This window comes from Adiantum capillus-veneris, chromosome 27 (assembly GCF_014529385.1).
Source record: "Adiantum capillus-veneris isolate H3 chromosome 27, ASM1452938v2, whole genome shotgun sequence".
Classification (NCBI taxonomy): domain Eukaryota; kingdom Viridiplantae; phylum Streptophyta; class Polypodiopsida; order Polypodiales; family Pteridaceae; genus Adiantum; species Adiantum capillus-veneris.
In genome coordinates this window covers 65363763-65383762 of record NC_140957.1, presented here as the reverse complement: position 1 = coordinate 65383762, position 20000 = coordinate 65363763, and the positions used below count along the sequence as shown (strand labels likewise).

The following is a 20000-nucleotide window of genomic DNA, read 5'->3' as shown; positions in this document are numbered from 1 at the left end:
CAACGGGTGATACTAGTGTAGAGGATCAATGACAAAGAGTTTGTGAGGTCATCCATAGGGTGATTGAGCTAGAGAGACAAAAAAGGGGATCCACATGCCTTCATCAGGTCTCATGAGATTCTTGGGTATAGGGAATGCTAAACAACCAACCTTATATCACAAATGGAGACTCCCTCGATAAGTCTGATGGATCCTCCATATGTTATTTTGTCAGGGGTCTCAATGCAATCTAAGCCCACAAGTGATAGCTTTACTTTTCCAAGTCTAGCTCATCTTCCCCTTGATGACACCATGGCTACCATGCCTACCCCAATGATGGTCATGCCAAGAAACATACCATGGACCTCATTTCTTAGTAAATCACTACTACTACATGGTAGCTCAATGCCTACAACAGTACCTACAAGTGTGTACCAATCGTATATACCTATGGGTCCTTGTACTCATGTAGCTCTTACCCCTCCCATTTTTTCAACAACCTATGCTCCACAACCACAACACCCAAGCTCTTATTTCAATTGGACCATACCGGCTAGCATTAGCATATCACATTTGACGTCTGCTATGCCTAGGGCCACACATATGAACTTTGAATTTCCACATGGCAAAACACCATACCAAACTTGGAACCCAAGGAATTCCTACGCTCCAAGCCCAATGCAAATACCTACTCCACATGTAGTCTCTGGAGCGCCTTTGCCCATGGTGTCTGCTCACTTAGGTGACTTGCCAACATTTGCTCAAGCTATTGCTGAGAATATGCATAACATGCCTGATAGAGACCCTAGAAGTAAGGCAGTACAAATAGCCAAGCTCACATAAAAATTTAGTGATGGGGATGTGAGAAAGCATATCGAAGTGTTTGAACAATTATGAAATTCTCTAGGAGAACACAATGACCTACATAAGAGTAATTTTTAAACCTAATCTTAAGTGGGAAGGCTGAGGATTGGTATAGAACCCTAAGGGTGGAGGAAAAAACAATTTACCCTACTCTAAGGAGGTTGTTCTTGAAATAATACATACTTTGGGATGTAGCATCTCAGCTCCAAAAATCCCAACGAGAGGAAGGAGAGTCGGTCAGAGACTTTATTAGTCGCAGAAGCATTTGAATTCTCGTTGCAATCAAAATGGCCCTAGAAAGTTAGGGCCCTCTCTAGATGCCTTCACTCTAAGTCATGCTTGAGCCTTGAAAACATATGGAATAATGCAAGATGTTGACGTCTGCATAAAAATTCATGATGGGATTGTAGGTCAAGATCTATTGAGAAAAGGTATTTTACTTGCTATGCTTTGGTCCTCATGTATGTCAGCACTTTTGAGAGTGCTTAATGAGCTTTGAGTCCATGATGGACTTTCCACATTGCATATGATTCCCTGACATGCCTAACATGGGAAAGGCCAAGAAACTCCGATGGTTTTTAGTGCCTACTATTGTCTTGTAATTCCAATTGTTCCACTATCATTTCTTCTTGCTTTCTAGCCCATGGCCCCATCTCTATTCATGTTTATTCCCACATAGTGAGGCTAGACAAAAGGTTGAATGTATCATAGTAGTATAAAAGGAGGGACGCAGAAAGCTCTCCTCGCTACTCCACCCCCCACTAGCTGCTGCTCACTGCTTGCTGACGATGATGGGTTTCCGACTCCTTCACCCTCTCCTCATGTTCCTTGCCTTCTTGGCCTCCACCTTCCTCAGCATGCAGGCCAACTACTACCCTCCCGTGAAAGATGAGGAGGACGATAGCTACAGCTACTACCCCAAGAAGAAGGCCGCCTCTCCTTTCCTCTATAAGACGCCCTCGCCACCACCTACCAAACCCCACTACTACATGCCCAAGCCCAAGCCCAAGACCTACTACTACTCAAAGCCCAAAACCTACTACTACAAGCCCAAGCCCTACTACAAGCCACATTACTACAAGCCTTCCCCTGTCTACTACAAGTATCCTCCCCCTCCCACCTACTACCCGGTGATCCCTCCCCCATCTACAAGTCTCCACCACCCCTTCCTACTACACCTCCTCTCCTATCTACTACAAGTCCCCCCACCCCCTCCCTACTACACACCCTCGCCTGTCTCCTACAAGTCACCACCACCCCCTCCTTACTATGACCCCTCTCCTATCTACAAGTCTCTGCCGCCCCCCTCGTACTACGAGCCATCTCCTGTTTACAAGTCACCACCAGCCCCTTCTTACTATGATCCATCTCCCATTTACAAGTCACCCCCACCTTATGCTGGCCCCTCACCCACCTACAAGTCCCCTCCACCACCCACTTACGAGGATCCCTCCCCTATCTACAAGTCCCCTCAACCGCCCACTTATGAGAATCCTTCCCCTATCTACAAGTCCCCTCCACCACCCACTTATGAGGAGCCTTACCCTGTTTACAAGTCCCCTCCGCTGCCGACTAACGTCAAGCCTTCTCCCACATACAAGTTTCCCCCACCACCTACCTATGTGGAGCCTTCCCCTATTTACGCTTCTCCCCCTGTCTAACCCTCTCCTCCTTTTGTTTGAAATCATTCATGCACGTGATGCCACCACTAATAAGGATAACATCCATAGCGTTGATATTGTCAATTGAATCTGAATGTACTAACATCCATCTCACCTAGAAACCATGGTGTTTGAGTTCTAATGAGCATGTAACCATTTAAAGACAAAGCCTACATGATTCTTTAAAACCTCTTACCAAATAAAGAATTTATATTTTCAACCTTTCAATGCTTGGATCTTCTTTAGCATAGCTCAAATTTGTATTTGGTTGAATCCTAATACAAGAATCTTAATCAGCAAATATTTTGTACATATTAGGATATAGTTAATATGTATCACACTTATTGGACTCATCGAATGCATGAACATCCAATTTCTTGAAGTAGGATTTGTTTTCCTTCTTGGATACATTAAAAAAAATTTCTATTTCCTTAGCAATAGAATGGTATAATTTTGTTTGAGTCTATATGACTAGAGTATACATTGAGACCCAAGTACAAGTCACAATGGGAATATCTTTCCTAATAGGAAAAACTGTCTTATCGCTAATTTTTCCTTATTAGTATAGAAGATATAGATAGAAGGGAGACTAGTTCTCCCGTTTACAAGTCACCATCACCACCCCCTTACTATGAGCTATCTCCCATTTACAAGTCACCCAACCCCCACCTTATGCCGACCCCTCAGCCACCTACAAGTCCCCTCCACCATCCACTTATGAGAATCCTTCCCTTGTCTACAAGTCCCCTCACCCACTTATGTCGAGCCTTATCCTACCTACAAGTCTCCCCCACTACCCACCTACGTGGAGCCTACCCCTATTTATGCTTTGCCCCTTGTCTACCCCTCTCGTCCTATCATTTAAAATCATTCATCAAGCGGTCATGCACTTGATCTGAGCACTCATAAGGATAACATCCATAGCATTGATATCATCAATTGAAGCTCAATGTACTAACATCCATCTCACCTAGCAAACATTGTGTTTGCATTCTAATGAGCATGTAGCCACTCAAAGCCAAAGGCAACATGACTATTTAAAACCTCTAACCAAATAAAGAGTTTATAGTTTCAACCTCTTAATGCTTCCATCTTCTTTAGCGTAGCTGAAATTTCCAATTTTATACTGGGTTGATTCCTAATACAAGAATCTTAAGTTAGCAAAGATTTTGTACATGTTAGGATCTTGTTAGGATATAGTTAATATGAATCAGACTTCTTGGACCCACTCGAGTACTCACTTGAGTAGAAACTCTTCTTAATATTTAGATTGTATGTGGAGGCTAAGTTAGCTATCTATGGGTATGCATGTGCATCCAATCTTTTGAAGTAGGATTTGTTTTCCTTCTTGGATGCATTCAAATAAATTTCTCTTTTCTTGGAAATAGAATGGTATAATTTTGTTTAAGTCTATAAGACTAGACTATACATTGAGACCCAAGTACAAGTCACAATGGGAATAGTAAAAATTGCCTTAATCGCTACTTTTTCCTTATTAGTATAGAACATATAGAGAGAAGGGGGACTGGTTCTCTAATAAAATAAAGGGTTACTATACTATCCACTCTTAGAATATATAATGACATAACCACAAAAATTAGCTAGCACCAAAATAAATTTTCAAGACATCACATTTGATATCTTGACTTGGTGCTTTATGAGATAAATCAACTAGTACATTTTCTATATTATTATATATCAAGAGAGAAGAGCGGAAACCAATGCAGCAATGAGGATTTGAATTGCTATGCTTGACCCCCCCCAACCCGCCCCCCTAGAACCAAAAAAAATTCCAAGAAGAAGAAGAAGAAAGCAAAGCATGTAGTAAGGCATAAGCTGCTTTTATCTAGTTTTTTTATTCGAGAAAGGTTCGCAATCAACAATTTTAAAAAATGGAGCTAGCTTGTGACCTCCATCCCTCCCCTCTTCAATGATAAGCAAAGTGTGAGACGACTTCGACAAGTACCAAAGATTCTCCACCTGCAGATTGTTCATTTGACTAGGCTTGAGACTAATAGTTGAACAAGATGAACTATATTAGTTTCAAAACTTCCTTCTTAGGATTCCTTCTTACTCTTATATGTATCTAAGAAGACATTTTCTTTCTAGGGAGGAAGCTTAACAATATAGTTGAATGATTAAAATTTTGGGTGAAATATTGGAATACTTCAAGCTTCTTAGTTACATTTGAAGAAGTAGCTACTCAACTATGTCTTGTTTCAAATTTTTGGGGGGATTTATATTTAACACTTTTGATAAATTTTTCCTTCGCTTTGTAAGCTTTAGGTGGATTATTAAGAGTATTTTATCCTTGCGAGCTTTTTTTGAGCTTTTGGAATTGAAACATTATTTTTTATATTTCTAATGCTCAGATTACACTAATCATATCTTCAAATATTAGTATGCCATGAGAAAGTCTACATTCAGTTGTGCAATCCTTCAATCACCAAACAATCAAATGTTACATACATGCATGTCTTTGCTTGTGGAATGTATGCTCATGCACATTTGTGGGGTTAACTTGAAATGTAACTTTTTAAAAGATTAGTTTTGATTGAACATCATATTCTGAAGAATACAAAACAACATCCATACTATAGTCTCAATGTAACTTAGCAAATCAACTCAAGAAACCTCAAAACCAAACTAGATTCCAAAAAAAGTAGCAATATGATAGCATATCATACCACATGACAAACCTCCAATCACATAATCAAGTCACACGGCCACCATAATGCCATGCAAAATTCATGTGGTCACCGTGTACATAGAACACACAAATCAAAATATCAAAATGAAATGTCTAGAGAGAGCATATGTATCGTGGATTTCCTAGGTGACTAAATAGATTTCGGTGTAGATGAATATATAAGGGCCGATGCATGGTAGCGTGGATTGAAAAGAATTGTCTTGGACATAGGTTTCTAGCACTGAAAAACTAAATTTTTTGGGAGAACATTTTCTTCGAAAAAAATGGGCTAAAAAATTTATGAGTGTGTAACGACCCAGGAACATGGGTAGTCAACCGCAAGATGCTTGGAACCCATAGAGTAGCAACTCATCTCCCTCTCTCTATGTTTGTGTGTGTGTGTGTGTAATGCCTCTACTGCTTTGTTCCGCTAGAGATAGGACACTGCAAGATAGTTAGTCTTGAATGTAGCTCCTTCTCCTTCAACTTTAGTAAACCTTCATTTCTCTAGAGGTAGGTGCTAAAGAAGATGATTCCCTTCATCTCCAAGTGTGTGCATAGCTAGAGGCAGGTGTTGAAGAAGTTGCTACTTACGATTTGCAAGTGGCTGCATAGCTCGAGGTTGATGTTGAAGAAGCTTCTGTCAACCATCTACAACTTGTAAAGAATGAGGATGCAAGAGAGCTACACAAGACAAGCACAAAGCACACAGAGATGGAAAGCTTCTTCTTCTTCTTCACAGAAAAGAGAGTACAAAATGACTAAGTGCTAAAGTTGAAAAGTAGCACATATGTACATGCGGTCACTAAGTGTGAACTCGCTAGAAGCGTACTAGGCTGGCACTATAAGTGTAGTCCAGCTGTAGAATCACTGGCAGAGATCCTCCGTGTCGGTCACCTAACGCACCAGTGAGTAAATGCCGTAAGCGGCCAAGACCCGTAGTGGATGCCAGCTCAAGGTGTAGAGCTCGACATCTCAACACAACTGTCTGCATAGTTTCCAACCATTTAGAAGTTGTGTGCACAGTTGGTACAATGTAATATGAAGAATTGCAGCATAAGAACTTCCATGCAACTCACGCAAAGATCAAACAAGGGACATCATAAGGCAATACGAGGCTGAGCGTAAACAAAAACAACGAGAGAGGGACAAACTAAGTGAAAAACTTTGTTCCACAGAAAACAATGATATCAATGAGAAAAAAAGGTGCAAGATCTGCAATGAAGTGGCACATAGTTTTGATACGTGCACGAGGGGCCTAAACTCAAGACCAAAAGAAGAAGCGTTTAATGAACTCCTACTACATCCGTTGTTGAAGGACGTTACAGATTCAAGGGAGATGCAAGTTGTTCATGCAACACTTGTCTCAAATATTTGAAACACCCTAACATTTGTGAATCAACCAAGATCCTCCTATGAGATCTTCTTGAAAAGATCAGCTATGTTGATGCCGAGGCTGATGCTAGTGAACAAAAATGGGTCTTCTGAATCGAAAGAGCTTAACATTGCAAGAGCTTCTAGAGTTTTGGGGTTTCACAAGAGGAATTTCTACTCAGCTAAATATCACATGAGGCTGGAAGAAGAGGATGGCTCATTTCCATTGGAAACATGCCAAAGATAGCAGTGTAGGAGCACCCTTACCCATGAAGTGAAAGACATTGTTTTTTAATGTTGGACTACTGAAATAAGGGTCTCTCCGTGCAAAAAAGATGTTTTCCATAAGCGCGTGGGAAGAAACATTTACGTGAAACATCCTACTCATTTGTTGGACATACCATAGATTTAGAAGATTACTCTCTCCTTAATACAATTTATAACATTAATGTTATTGTCTTAGTGTTGGCTGTCTTGCACACCACTATGGTGTTGATCTACTATTGTGGTGCTTTCATACCCTGCTTCATTGTATATAACATGGTGCAACTTCTTTCTAACATTGTTAACGGATTTGTATAAGTGCAAGGTTAGCTCTTAGTACTATAACTGTAAACCACTTTTCGTCCAATTTGATTGGTCTGTATTCTAGCACTGAATAGGTGTTTCTTAGTAAAGTTTTTAAGTAATGTTTTTAGTAACGATTCCAATCACCAAATCCTCGAGAGGTTTCTAGGTTTTTTTGTCAGGTTTCTAGCAGTTCTCTAGTGCTTTGGTGATTGGGCTAACGAGTTTCTAGAAGTGAGTAGGTGTTTCTTAGTAATCCTTGATAGGTTTGTATGAGTGTTTGCTGGTAGTGCTTGACTTGTTTACAATTTATAGCACTATGGAGGGGCTTTCTAGTAGTTATTGGGAAATTTGTATTGCTTGTTTATATGTTTCTAGCTATGACTATGTGGTTTGTTGCACTGAGTATATGATTGGTAGTTCTATGACAAGGTGGTTTGTGACATATGGTTTCTCACTTTGACTAGGTGGTTTCAAGTAGCAATAAAATGGTTATTAATAGTTCTTGGGAGGTTTCTAGAGTGGTAGATTCTAATTTTCCAGCATTGCTTGGAAGGTTATTAGTAGTTCTTTAGAGGTTTCTAGCTTTTCTTGGCAAGTTTCTAGCAGTTCTCGGGAGGTTTCTAGCATTCGCGTGCTTTGATGATTAGACTACCGAGTTTCTAGCACTCATTAGGTGTTTCTTAGTAATCATTGAAAGGTTTGTACGAGTGTTTGTTGGTAGTGCTTGACTTTTTCCTGGCCTCTAGCACTAAGGAGGGGTTTTTTAGTAGTTATTAGGAGGTTATTACTAGTTCTTAGAAGGTTTCTAGCGGTAAATTCTAGCTTTCAAGAACTACTTGGAAGGTTATTAGAAGTCCTCAAGAGGTTTCTAGCTTTTGTTGTCAGGTTTCTAGCAGTTCTCGAGAGGTTTCTAGCACTATTATGATTTGGTGATTGGACTACCAGGTTTCTAGCACGTAGGTGTTTCCCAGTAATCCTTGAGAGGTTTGTACGAGCGTTTTTTGGTAGTGCTTGACTTGCTTCTAGTTTCTAGAATTAAGTAGGTGCTTTCCAGTAGTTATTGGGAGGTTTGTCCTGCTTGTTAATAGGTTTCTAGATGTAACTATGTGGTTTTTTGCATTGAGTAGATGATTGGTAGTTCTATGAGAAGGTGGTTTCTAGCAATGTTACATATGGTTTCTAGCTTGGACTAGGTGGTTTCAAGTAGTACTTAAATGGTTATCAATGGTGCTTAGGAAGTTTCTAGTGGTAGATTCTAATTTTTCAGCTCTGCTTGGAAGGTTATTAGCAGTTCTCAATAGGTTTTAGCTTTTCTTCTCAGGTTTCTAGTAGTTCTTTGTAGGTTTCTAAGACTGTTATGCTTTGGTGATTGGACTACCGAGCTTCTAACATTGAGTAGGTGTTTGCCAATAAGCTTGACAGGTTTGTATGAATGTTTGCTGGTAGTGTTTGACTTGTTTCTAGTTCCTAGAACTAAGTAGGGTCTTTATAATACTTACTGGGAGGTTTTACTCCTTGTTGACATGTTTTTAGCTGTGACTATGTGGTTTGTTGCACTCAGTATATGGTTGGTAGTTCTATGACAAGCTGGTTTCTAGCAATGTGACATATGGTTTGTTGCTTTGACTAGGTGGTTTCAAGTAGCAATAAAATAGTTATCAATAGTTCCTGGGAGGTTTGTAAGGGTAGATTCTAATTTTTCAGCATTGCTTGGAAGGTTATTAGTAATTCTCAAGAGGTTTATAGCTTTTTTTGTGAGGTTTCTAGCAGTTCTCTGATGCTTTGTAGCACTGTTGTGCTTTGGTGATTGGACTACTGAGTTTGTAGCACTGAGTAGGTGTTTCTCAATAATTGTTGACAGGTTCTTACGAGTGTTTGTTGGTAATTCTTGAATTGTTTCTGGTTTCTAGCACTAAGGAGGGGCTTTCTAGTAGTTATTGGGAGGTTTTTACTGTTTGTTGATAGGTTTCTAGTTGCAACTATGTGCTTTGTTGCACTAAGTAGATAATTGATATTTCTATGACAAGGTGGTTTCTAGCAATGTGACATATGGTTTCTAGCTTCGACTATGTGGTTTCAAGTAGCAAATAAATGGTTATCAGTATCGCTTAGGAAGTTTCTAGCATAGATTCTAGTTTTCCAACACTGATTGGAAGGTTATTAGTAGTTCTCAAGAGGTTTCTAGCTTTTTTTGTCAAGTAAGTTCTAGCAGTTCGCGGGAGGTTTCTAGCATTGTTGTGCTTTGGTGATTGGACCACCCGTTTCTAGCACTGAGTAGGTGTTTCTCAGTAATCCCTCACAGGTTTGTATGAGTGTTTTTTGGTAGTGCTTGACTTGTTTCTGGTTTCTAGCACTAAGTAGGTTCTTTCTAGTAGTTATTGGGAGGTTTGTAGTGCTTGGTTATAGGCTTTTAGCTACAACTATGTGGTTTGTTGCACTGAGTAGATGACTAGAAGTTCTATGACAAGATGGTTTCTAGCAATGTGGCATATTGTTTCTAGATTTTACTAGGTGGTTTTAAGTAGCAATAATATGGTTATTAATATTGCTTCTAGTGGTAAATTCTAGTTTTCCAGGATTTTAGTTTTCCAACACTGCAAGGAAGGTTCTTGAGAGGTTTTTAGCTTTCCTTGTCACGTTTCTAGCAGTTTTTGGGAGGTTTCTAGCACTGTTATGCTTTGGTGATTCAACTACCAATTTCTAGCAATGAGTAGGTGTTTCTCAGTAATCCTTGACAGATTTGTACAAGTGTTTCTTAGTAGTGCTTTAATTGCTTCAGGTTTCTAGAACTAAGTAGGTGCTTTGTAGTAGTTCTTGGGAGGTTTGTAGTGTTTGTTGCACTGAGTAGATGATTGGTAGATCTATGACAAGGTCGTTTCTGGCAATGTGACATATTGTTTCTAGCTTTTACTAGGTGGTTTCAAGTAGAAATTAAATGGTTATCAATAGTGCTTAGGAGGTTTCTAGCGGTAAATTCTAGGTTTCCAGCATTGCTTGGAAGGATATTAGCAGTCCGCAAGAGGTTTCTAGCTTTTCTTGTCAATTTTCTACCAGGTTTGAGGAGGTTTCTAGCATTTTTGTGCTTTGGTGATTGAAATACCGGGTCTCTAGCCCTGAGTAGGTGTTTCTCACTAATCCTAGACAGGTTTGTACGAGTGTTTGTCAGTAGTGCTTGACTTGCTTTTGGTTTTTAGCACTAAGTAGGTTATCTCTAGTGGTTATTCCAAGGTTTGTAAGACTTGTTGATAGGTCTCTAGCTGCGATTATGTGGTTTTTTGCCTTGAGTAGTTGATTGGTAGTTCTATGATAAGGTGGTTTCTATCAATACTACATATAGTTTCTAGCTTTGACAAGGTGGTTTCAAGTAGCAATTAAATGGTTATCAATAGTGCTTAGGAGGTTTCTAGTGGTAGATTCTAATTTTCCAGCACTTCTTGGAAGGTTATTAGAAGCTCTCAAGAGGTTTTTAGCTTTACTTGTTAGGTTTCTAGCATTCTTATGAGGTTTCTAGCGTTCTTAGGAGGTTTCTAGCACTATTGTGCTTTGGTGATTGGACTACCCAATTTCTAGCACTGAGTAGGTGTTGCTTGGTATTTCTTGACAACTTTGTATGACTGTTTGTTGGTAGTGCTTGATTTGTTTTTGGTTTCTAGCACTAAGTAGGGGCTTTCTAGTAGTTATTGGGATGTTTATACTGCTTGTTGATAGGTTTCTAGCTGCGACTATGTGGTTTTTTGCAAACTTGATGATTGGTAGTTCAATGACAAGGTGGTTTCTAGCAATTTGACATATATTTTCTAGCGTTGACTATGTGGTTTGAAGTAGAAATTAAATGGTTATCAATAGTGCTTAGGAGGTTTCTAGCGGTAAATTCTAATTTTCCAGCAGTGCTTGGAAGGTTATTAGCAGTTCTCAAGAGGTTTTAGCTTTTCTTGTTAGGTTTCTAGCAGTTCTTAGTAGGTTTCTAGCAATGTTGTGCTTTGGGGATTGGACTACCCAATTTCTAGCACTAAGTAGGTGTTTCTTGGTATTCCTCGACAAGTTTATAAGAGTGTTTGTTGGTAGTGCCTGACTTGTTTCTGGTTTCTAGCACTAAGTAGGGGCTTTCTAGTAGTTATTCTGAGGTTTGTAGTGCTTGTTGATAGGTTTCTAGCTGTGACTATGTGGTTTGTTGCACTCAGTAGATGATTGGTAGTTCTATGACAAGGTGGTTTCTAGCAATGCAACATATGGTTTCAAGATTTGACTACGTGGTTTCAAGTAGAAATTTAAATGGTTATCAATAGTGCTTAGGAGGTTTCTAGCAATGAATTCTAGTTGTAGGACTGCTTGGAAGGTTATCACCACTTTGTAGAAGGTTTCTAGATTTTCTTGTCAGGTTTCTAGCAGTTCTCAAGAGGTTTCTAGCACTATTTTCCTTTGGTGATTGGACTATTGGGTTTATAGCACTGAGTAGGTGTTTCTCAGTAATCCTTGACAAGTTTCTATTAGCGTTTGTTGGTAGTGCTTGACTTGTTTCTAGTTTCTAACACCAAGTAGGGATTTCTAGTAGTTATTGGGAGGTTTGTACTACTTGTTGATAGGTTTCTAGCTGCAACTATGTGGTTTGTTGCACTAAGTAGATGATTGGTAGTTGTATAATAATGCGGTTTCTAGCAATGTGACATATGGTTTCTAGCTTTGACTAGGTGGTTTCAAGTAGCAATTAAATGGTTATCAATAGTGCTTAGGAGGTTTCTAGCGGTGATTCTAGTTTTCAACATTGCTTGGAAGGTTATTAATAGTTTTGGAGAGGTTTTTAGCTTTTCATGTCAGGCTTCTAGCAGTTTTCAGGAGATTTCTACCGTTCTTGTGCTTTGGTGATTGGAGTACCAAGTTTCTAGCACTGAGTAGAAGTTTCTTGTAATCCTTCACATGTTTGTACGAGTGTTTGTTGGTAGTGCTTGACTTGCTTCTGGTTTCTAGCACTAAGTAGGTGCTTTCTAGTAGTTATTGGGAGGTTTGTACTACTTGTTTTGATAGGTTTCTAGCTGAAACTATGTGTTGTTTTGCATTAACTAGATGATTGGTAGTTTATGACAAGGTGGTTTCAAGTAGCAATAAAATGGTTTTCAATAGTGCTTAAGAGAATTCTATCGGTAGATTCTAAATTTGCAGCACTGGTTCGAAGGTTATTAGTAGCACTTGAGAGGTTTCTAGCACTCGTGTGCTTTGGTTATTCGACTACTGGGTTTCTAGCATTGAGTAGGTTTTTCTCAATAACCCTTGAAAGGATTGTACGAGTGTTTTTTGGTAGTGCTTGACTTGTTTCTAGTTTCTAGCTCTTAAGAGGGGCTTTCTAGTAGTTATTTTGAGGTTATTAATAGTGCTTAGAAGGTTTCTAGCGATAAATTCTAGCACTCAAGTGCTTTGGTGATTGGACTACCGAATTTCTACACTGGGTATCTTATTGGTAGTTATTAGCAGTCCTCAAGAGGTTTTTAGTTTATGTTGTTAGGTTTCTAGCAGTTCTCGAGAGATTTTTAGCACTGTTGTGCTTTGATGATTGGATTACCAACGGGTAGCCCGGAGTAGGGGTTTCTCAGTAATCCTTGACAAGTCTGTACAAGTGTTTGTTGGAAGTGCCTGAATTTCTTCTGGTTTCTAGCACTAAGTAGGTGCTTTCTAGTAGTTATTGGGAGGTTAGTAGTTATTGGGAGGTTTGTACTACTTGTTTATAGGTTTCTACCTGCAACTATGTGGTTGGTTGCGTTGGTAGACGATTGTTAGTTCTATGAGAAGGTGGTTTCTAGAAATGTTACATATGTTTTCTAGCTTTGACTAGGTGGTTTCAAGTAGCAATTATTTGGTTATCAGTACTGCTTAGGAGGTTTCTAGCGGTAGATTCTACTTTACGCGCACTACTTGGAAGATTTTCTTGTCAGGTTTCTAGCATTGTTGCACTTTGGTGATTGGACTACCGGGTTTCTAGCACTAGAAATACTTGACAGGTTTCTATGAGTGTTTGTTGGTAATGAGACTGACTTGTTATTGGTTTCTAGCACTAACTAGGGTCTTTATGGTAATTATTAGGAGGTTTGTATGCTTGTTGACATGTTTCTAGATACAATTATGTGGTTTGTTCAACTGAGTATATGATTGGTAGTTTTATGACAAGGTGGTTTCTAGCAATGGAACATATGGTTTCTGGCTTTGACTAGGTGTTTCAAGTAGCAATAAAATGGTTATCAACAGTGCTTGGGACGTTTCTAGCGGTAGATTCTAATTTTTGAGCACTGCTTGGAAGGTTACTAGCAGTTCTCGAGAGCATTTTAGCTTTTTTGTTAGGTTTCTAGAAGATCTCTAGTGCTTTGTAGCACTATTGTGATTTCATGATTGGACTACCGAGTTTCTAGCACTGAGTAGGTGCTTCTCAGTAATCCTTGACAAGTTTGTACGAGTGTTTGTTGCTAGTACTTCACTTGTTTCTAATTTATAGCACTAAGGAGGGGCTTTCTAGTAGTTGTTTGGAGGTTTGTACTCCTTGTTCATAGGTTTATAAGTCCAACTATGTGGTTTGTTGCACTGAGTAGATGATTGATAGTTCTATGACAAGGTGGTTTCTAGTAATGTGACATATGGTTTCTTGCATTGACTAGGTGGTTTCCAGTAGAAATTAAAGGGGTTATCAATAGTGCTTAGGAAGTTCCTAGCGGTAGATTCTAGTTTTCTAGCACTTCTTGGAAGGTTATTAGTAGTTCTTGAGAGGTTTCTGGCTTTTTTTCAGGTTTCTAGCAGTTTGCGTAAGGTTTCTAGCATTGTTGTGCCTTAGTGATTGGACTACCGATTTCTAGCATTGAGTAGGTGTTTTTGAGTAATCCTTGACATGTTTGTATGAGACTTGGTTCTGGTTTCTGGCACTAAGTAGGTGATTTCTAGTAGTTATTGGGAGGTTTGTACTGCTTGTTGATAGGTTTCTACCTACAACTATGTGGTTTGTTGCATTGGGTAGATAATTGGTAGTTCTATAAGAAGGTGGTTTCTAGCAATGTTACATATGGTTTCTAGCTTTGACTAAGTGGTTTCAAGTAGAAATTAAATGGTTATCAATACTACTTAGGAAGTTTCTAGCGATAGATTCTAGTTTTCCAGCACTCCTTGTAAGGTTATTAGCAGTCCTTGAGAGGTTTCTCGTTTTTTTGGTCAGGTTTCTAGTAGCTCGCGGGATGTTTCTAGTATTGTTATGATTTTGTGATTGGACTACCGGGTTTCTAGCAATCATTAGGTGTTTCTCAATGAGTGTTATTTTGGTAGTGTTTTCTGGTTTCTAGCACTATGTATGTGCTTACTATTAGTTATTGGGAGGTTTGTACTGCTTGTTGATAGGTTTCTAGCTGCAATTATGTGGTTTGTTGCATTGTGTAGATGATTGATAGTTCTATGAAAAGGTGGTTTCTAGCAATGTGACATATGGTTTCTAGCTTTCATTAGGTGCTTTCAAGTAGCAATGAAATGGTTATCAATAGTGCTTAGGAGGTTTCTAATAGTAAATTTTAGTTTCGCAGCACTGCTTGGAAGGTTATTAGCAGTCCTTAAGAGGTTTATAGATTTTCTTGTTAGGTTTCTAGTAGTTTTTAGGAGGTTTCTAGATTTTTTGATTGGACTACCGGGTTTTTAGCAGTGAGTAGGTGTTTCTCAATAATTCTTGACAGGTTTTTACGAGTGTTTGTTGGTAGTGCTTGACTTGTTTCTAATTTCTAGCAAAAATTAAGTACTTTGTAGTAGTGATGGGGAGGTTTGTACTGCTTGTTGATAGGTTTCTAGCTACAACCATGTGGTTTGCTACATTGACTAGATGAGTTTCTAGCAATGTGAATTATGGTTTCTAGCTTTGACTAGGCGGTTCCAAGAAACAATTAAATAGTTATCAATAGTGCTTAGGAGGTTTCTAGTGGTAAATTCTATTTTTGAGCACTGCTTGGAAGGTTATTAGCAGTTCTCGATAGGTTTTTAAATTTTCTTGTTAGTTTTCTAGCAGTTTTCAGGAGGTTTCTAGCATTGTTGTTCTTTGGTGATTGGACTACCAGGTTTCCAACACTAAGTATTTGTTTCTCAGTAATACTTGACAAGTTGTACGAGTGTTTGTTGGTAGTTCTTGACTTGCTTCTTGTTTCTAGCACTAAGTAGGTGCTTTCTAATAGTTATTGGGAGATTTTTCCTGCTTGTTGATAGGTTTCTAGATGCAACTATATGGTGTTTTGCATTGAGTAGATGACTGGTAGTTTATGACAAGGTGTTTTCTAGCAATGTGGCATGGTTTCTTTCTTTGACTAGGTGGTTTCCAGTAGCAATAAAATGGTTATAAATAGTGCTTAGGAGGTTTCTAGCAGTAACTTTTAGTTTCTTAGGACTGCTTGGAAGGTTATTAGCAGTTCTTAAGAGGTTTATAGCTTTTCTTGTCAAGTTTCTAGCAGTTTTTGGGAGGTTTCTAGCTTTTGTGATTGGACTACCGGGTTTTTAGCCGGAGTAGATGTTTCTCAGTAATTCTTGATAGGTTTGTAGGAGTGTTTGTTGGTAGTGCTTGACTTCTTTCTGATTTCTAGCACTAAGTAGGTGCTTTGTAGTAGTTATAGGGAGGTTTGTACTACTTTTTGATAGGTTTCTAGCTGTAACCATGTGGTTTGTTGTATTGAGTAGATGATTGATAGTTATAGGACAAGGTGGTTTCTAGCAATGTGAATTATGGTTTCTAGCTTTGACTAGGTGTTTTCAAGCAGCAATTAAATAGTTATCAATAGTGCTTAGGAGGTTTCTAGCGGTAAATTCTAGTTTTGAGTACTGCTTGGAAGGTTATTATAGCAGTTCTCAAGAGGTTTTTAGGATTTCTTATTAGTTTTCTAGCAGTTTTTAGGAGGTTTCTAGCATTGTTGTACTTTGGTTATTGGACTATAAGGTTTCCAGCACTGAGTACATGTTTCTCAGTAATCCTTCACAAGTTGTACAAGTGTTTGTTGGTAGTGCTTGACTTACTTCTCGTTTCTAGTGAGGCGGTCCGATGCGGGCAACAAGAAGAGCGGCCTCTAAACACCCTTCGAGGCTCCCGTGCTGCTCAATTGGGACTGGGGCAAGCACAATCAGAGACACAACAGCCCACAGCCAGAAACCAAACAAGAAAAGGGGCACCACCTAGTTGTAGATGCGAACTAGGACGCACGTGATATCTCCTTGTACTCAAACACACAAAGAGAGGGGAATGCAAGATAGCCACACACACCAAACAAAAACATTCACCACGCCAGAGAGAGGTAAAGAGCACAAATCAACTTGAGCAACTCAGTCCTAGCCGTAAAGACTAGATACACACAAAGCTTGATGAGAAATAGAGAGACAAAACAAAACTTGACCTTGTTGCCAATACACAAATTGTCTTAGGGTCACGGGAGCCCTCTCACCGAGCACCCTCTTACAATTCACCTTTTAGGCAAACAATTCAACAAGCCCTCAAACCACCAAGCATGAAATGCCACAACAAACTTCAAGGACAATATACCTTCAACCACCTGATGAGCCAACTTATCAAGTCAATTTGGAGAGAAGAGTTGTAGTTGCAGCATACAATTGCACCCAAAACTATAAATCTTATTTATGCACAAGAGTAGGCTACAAGTGTGGTGAAGAGTATGGCATACACTCCACTCCTCTAGATGGCATAACTAACTTCAAGCTTCTCCATGCACCTATGTGTAATGATGGAATAGAGCACTCACGATGCACACACTCTACACAACTAGGCTTGAAGAGTGGTGTGTTATGTGTTGAGAATGGTGTGGTGTAGTGTGATCATGGGATTATTTACAAGGGAGAGAAGGGCTCTATTTATAGGTTTTAGAATCCCCGATTAGGATTAGTCCTAATCAAGTTTATTTGAAGGAATAAAAGATTATGCATATTTTTTTTATTTTTATTTTTTAATGAGGGTGGGTCTCTCTTGTCCTTTGAGTCACATGGATGTGGGCTCAAGGGAAGAGAATTATTGAGGATGATAGGAGAGAGGATCGAGTGAATAATTTGGGAGTGCCTACTCTAGTAGAGGGTGCATTTTACAATAAGGTTAGTGGTTAGTAGTTAGTAATTATCACTAAAAAATATTTACAAAATCATTCACCAAATGGTGAGATATATGATGAGAAAAGTTAGAGAAGGGATAAATTTGTAAAGCAAGGTTGAAGCTTGGAGAAGTTGACATTCACCTCTTTACAGCACCGGTAGAAGAAGCGGTCAGCATGGCGAAGTAGCGCATGTTGATGAAGCTATGTTATCTTCAAACCTTGGAAAATTCATGATAAAAGCCTTCATTTGCAGAGGTTATCTTTGGATTTTTGCTGATTTTTTGAAGTTCTTTACAAAGTTGAAGAGAGTATGGTAATATGGATATATATGTAGAGAGAAAGGGGGACACATGGGGTGTAGAAATGGAGGATGAAGGCTATGGAGGTGTGAGAGATGTGGCAACGGTGAAGAGGGTGAATTAGGACATGGGAGTTGCAGGTTTGGGAGTGGGAAGGAGAGGGAGGAGTGTGTGTGAAAGAGGAAAATGATAAAGTGGAAGAGGGAGTGTGGCTGCATAGCATGGGCAAACTGGGGTCCACCAATAAAATCATAGCTCACAGCTCGTAGCTCAAACAAATATGAAAAAATTTGAGGTGAAAGTTCAGCTCACGAGCTACAACGTTTTTTTGTATCACCTTTTCAAATTCGGGGTGCATGTGATCTTTAAAAATTCAGAAAAACCGACTGTTTTTTCCACTACACAAGGTCCTTGTGAGGTCCTTCTTTGGATGATTCTTTTGAATACCTCCAAGAGTGAGCTCCCCATGGTGCATGCATGTATTCCACATACCCTTGACCTTATTTGGTAGGTCTATAATTGAAGATATTATTGAGATCATGATATAAGTGAATAGTATAACTAAGAAAATCAAATATTGAGGGGTCTAAAAAAATATGTACATGTCAAATATAAATAATATAGGTGGAAAAAATATAAAGGGGTCAAAATAAATCTCTCTCATTATAAGTCTACCATAAAAAGATGAATATTTTTGGTGGTCTAATTTACGAGAGTAATAGAGAATAGATGTAGGAAGGAAAAAATGACAATAGTGAAAAAATATACACATAAATAAACTAGTTTTTTTGGATTTTTGTTGGGATGGAGTTACACCAAAAATAAGAGAAGCTTGCATGAAATTATTGTTATATGAAATAAAGAGTACGCAAAGTGGTAAGAAAAAATATGGTAACATTGAGTCAATGTACATAGCATAAATAACACACCATAGGTAGAAATATTTAAATAAATACCAAAATAATTATGAAAAATCCTTTTATTTAGGCCCTATATACAATGAAATATTTACACACAAATGGGCCATAATATACTTATATTTTTATTATTTTTATTTTTTTGGCTCAACTAGCCCAGTGAGTAGCTAATTAAGGTTTTTAAAGAAGATATGGGAAAAGTCCCCTAACTCGCACACGCCTATGTACAGTGAAATGGTAGGGATAACCAAAATGTTTGAGTGATTTGATAGGGTGAGGTAGCTTACTATGGCAATTATGGAAAGCCGAAAAACGGCTATCACTAGCACTAAGTAGGTGCTTTCTAGTAGTTATTGGGAGGTTTGTACTGCTTGTTGATAGGTTTCTAGCTGCAACTATGTGGTGTTTTGCATTGAGTAGATGATTGGTAGTTTATGAAAAGGTGGTTTCTAGCAATGTGACTTATGGTTTCTTGCTTGACTAGGTGGTTTTAAGTAGCTATAAAATGGTTATCAATAGTGCTTGGGATGTTTCTAGTGGTAGATTCTAGTTTTCTAGCATTGCTTGGAAGGTTATTAGCAGTTCATGAGAGGTTTCCAGCTTTTCTTGTCAGATTTCTAGCACTTCTCGAGAGGTTTCTAGCACTTGTGTGCTTTGGTGATTGGAATATTGAGTTTCTAGCACTGAGTAGGTGTTTCTCACTAATCCTTTAAAGGTTTGTACGAGTGTTTGTTGGTAGTGCTTAACTTGTTTCTGGTTTCTAGCACTAAGGAGGGGTTTTCTAGTAGTAAGTTGGAGGTTATTAATCGTGCTTAGGAGATTTCTAGCGGCAGATTTTAGTTTTCATGCACTGCTTTTGGAAGGTTATTAGGCTTTTATTGTCTGGTTTCTAGCAGTTCTGGGGAGGTTTCTAGCACAACAGTGCTCTGGTGATTGGATTATTGGGTTTCTAGAACTTAATAGGTGTTTCTTAGTAAATTTTGACAAGTTTATACTAGTGTTTGTTGGTAGTGCTTGACTTGCTTCCGGTTTCTAGCACTAAGTAGGTGCTTTGGAGTAGTTATTGGGAGGTTTGTATTGCTTGATGATAGGCTTCTAGCTACAACTATGTGGTTTTTTGCATTGAGTAAATGATTGGTAGTTCTATGAGAAGGTGGTTTCTCTCAATGTTACATATGGTTTCTAGCCTTGACAAGGTGGTTTCAAGTAGCAATTAAATGGTTATCAATAGTGCTTAGGAGATTTCTAGTGGTAAATTCTAGTTTTCCAACACTGCTTGGAAGGTTATTAGCAGTCCTCGTCGAGAGATTTCTAGCATTTTTTGTCAAGTTTCTAGCAAGTCTCATGAGGTTTCTAGCACTGTTATGTTTTGGTGATTAGACTACCGGGTCTCTAGCCCTGAGTAGGAGTTTCTTAGCAATCCTAGTTGATAGGATTGCACAAGTTTTTGCTAGTAGTGCTTGACTTTCTTCTGGTTTGTAGCTTTAAATAGGTGCTTTCTAGTAGTTATTAGGAGGTTTGTACTGCTTGTTGATAGGTTTCTAGGTGCAACTATGTGG

General features: G+C 38.8%; 1 pseudogene; it reads left to right on the top strand.

Annotated features, from left to right (window-relative positions):
- The first annotated feature begins 1731 nt into the window (after positions 1-1731).
- Positions 1732-3478, top strand: LOC147422117 (uncharacterized; annotated as a pseudogene).
- The last annotated feature ends 16522 nt before the right edge of the window (positions 3479-20000 follow it).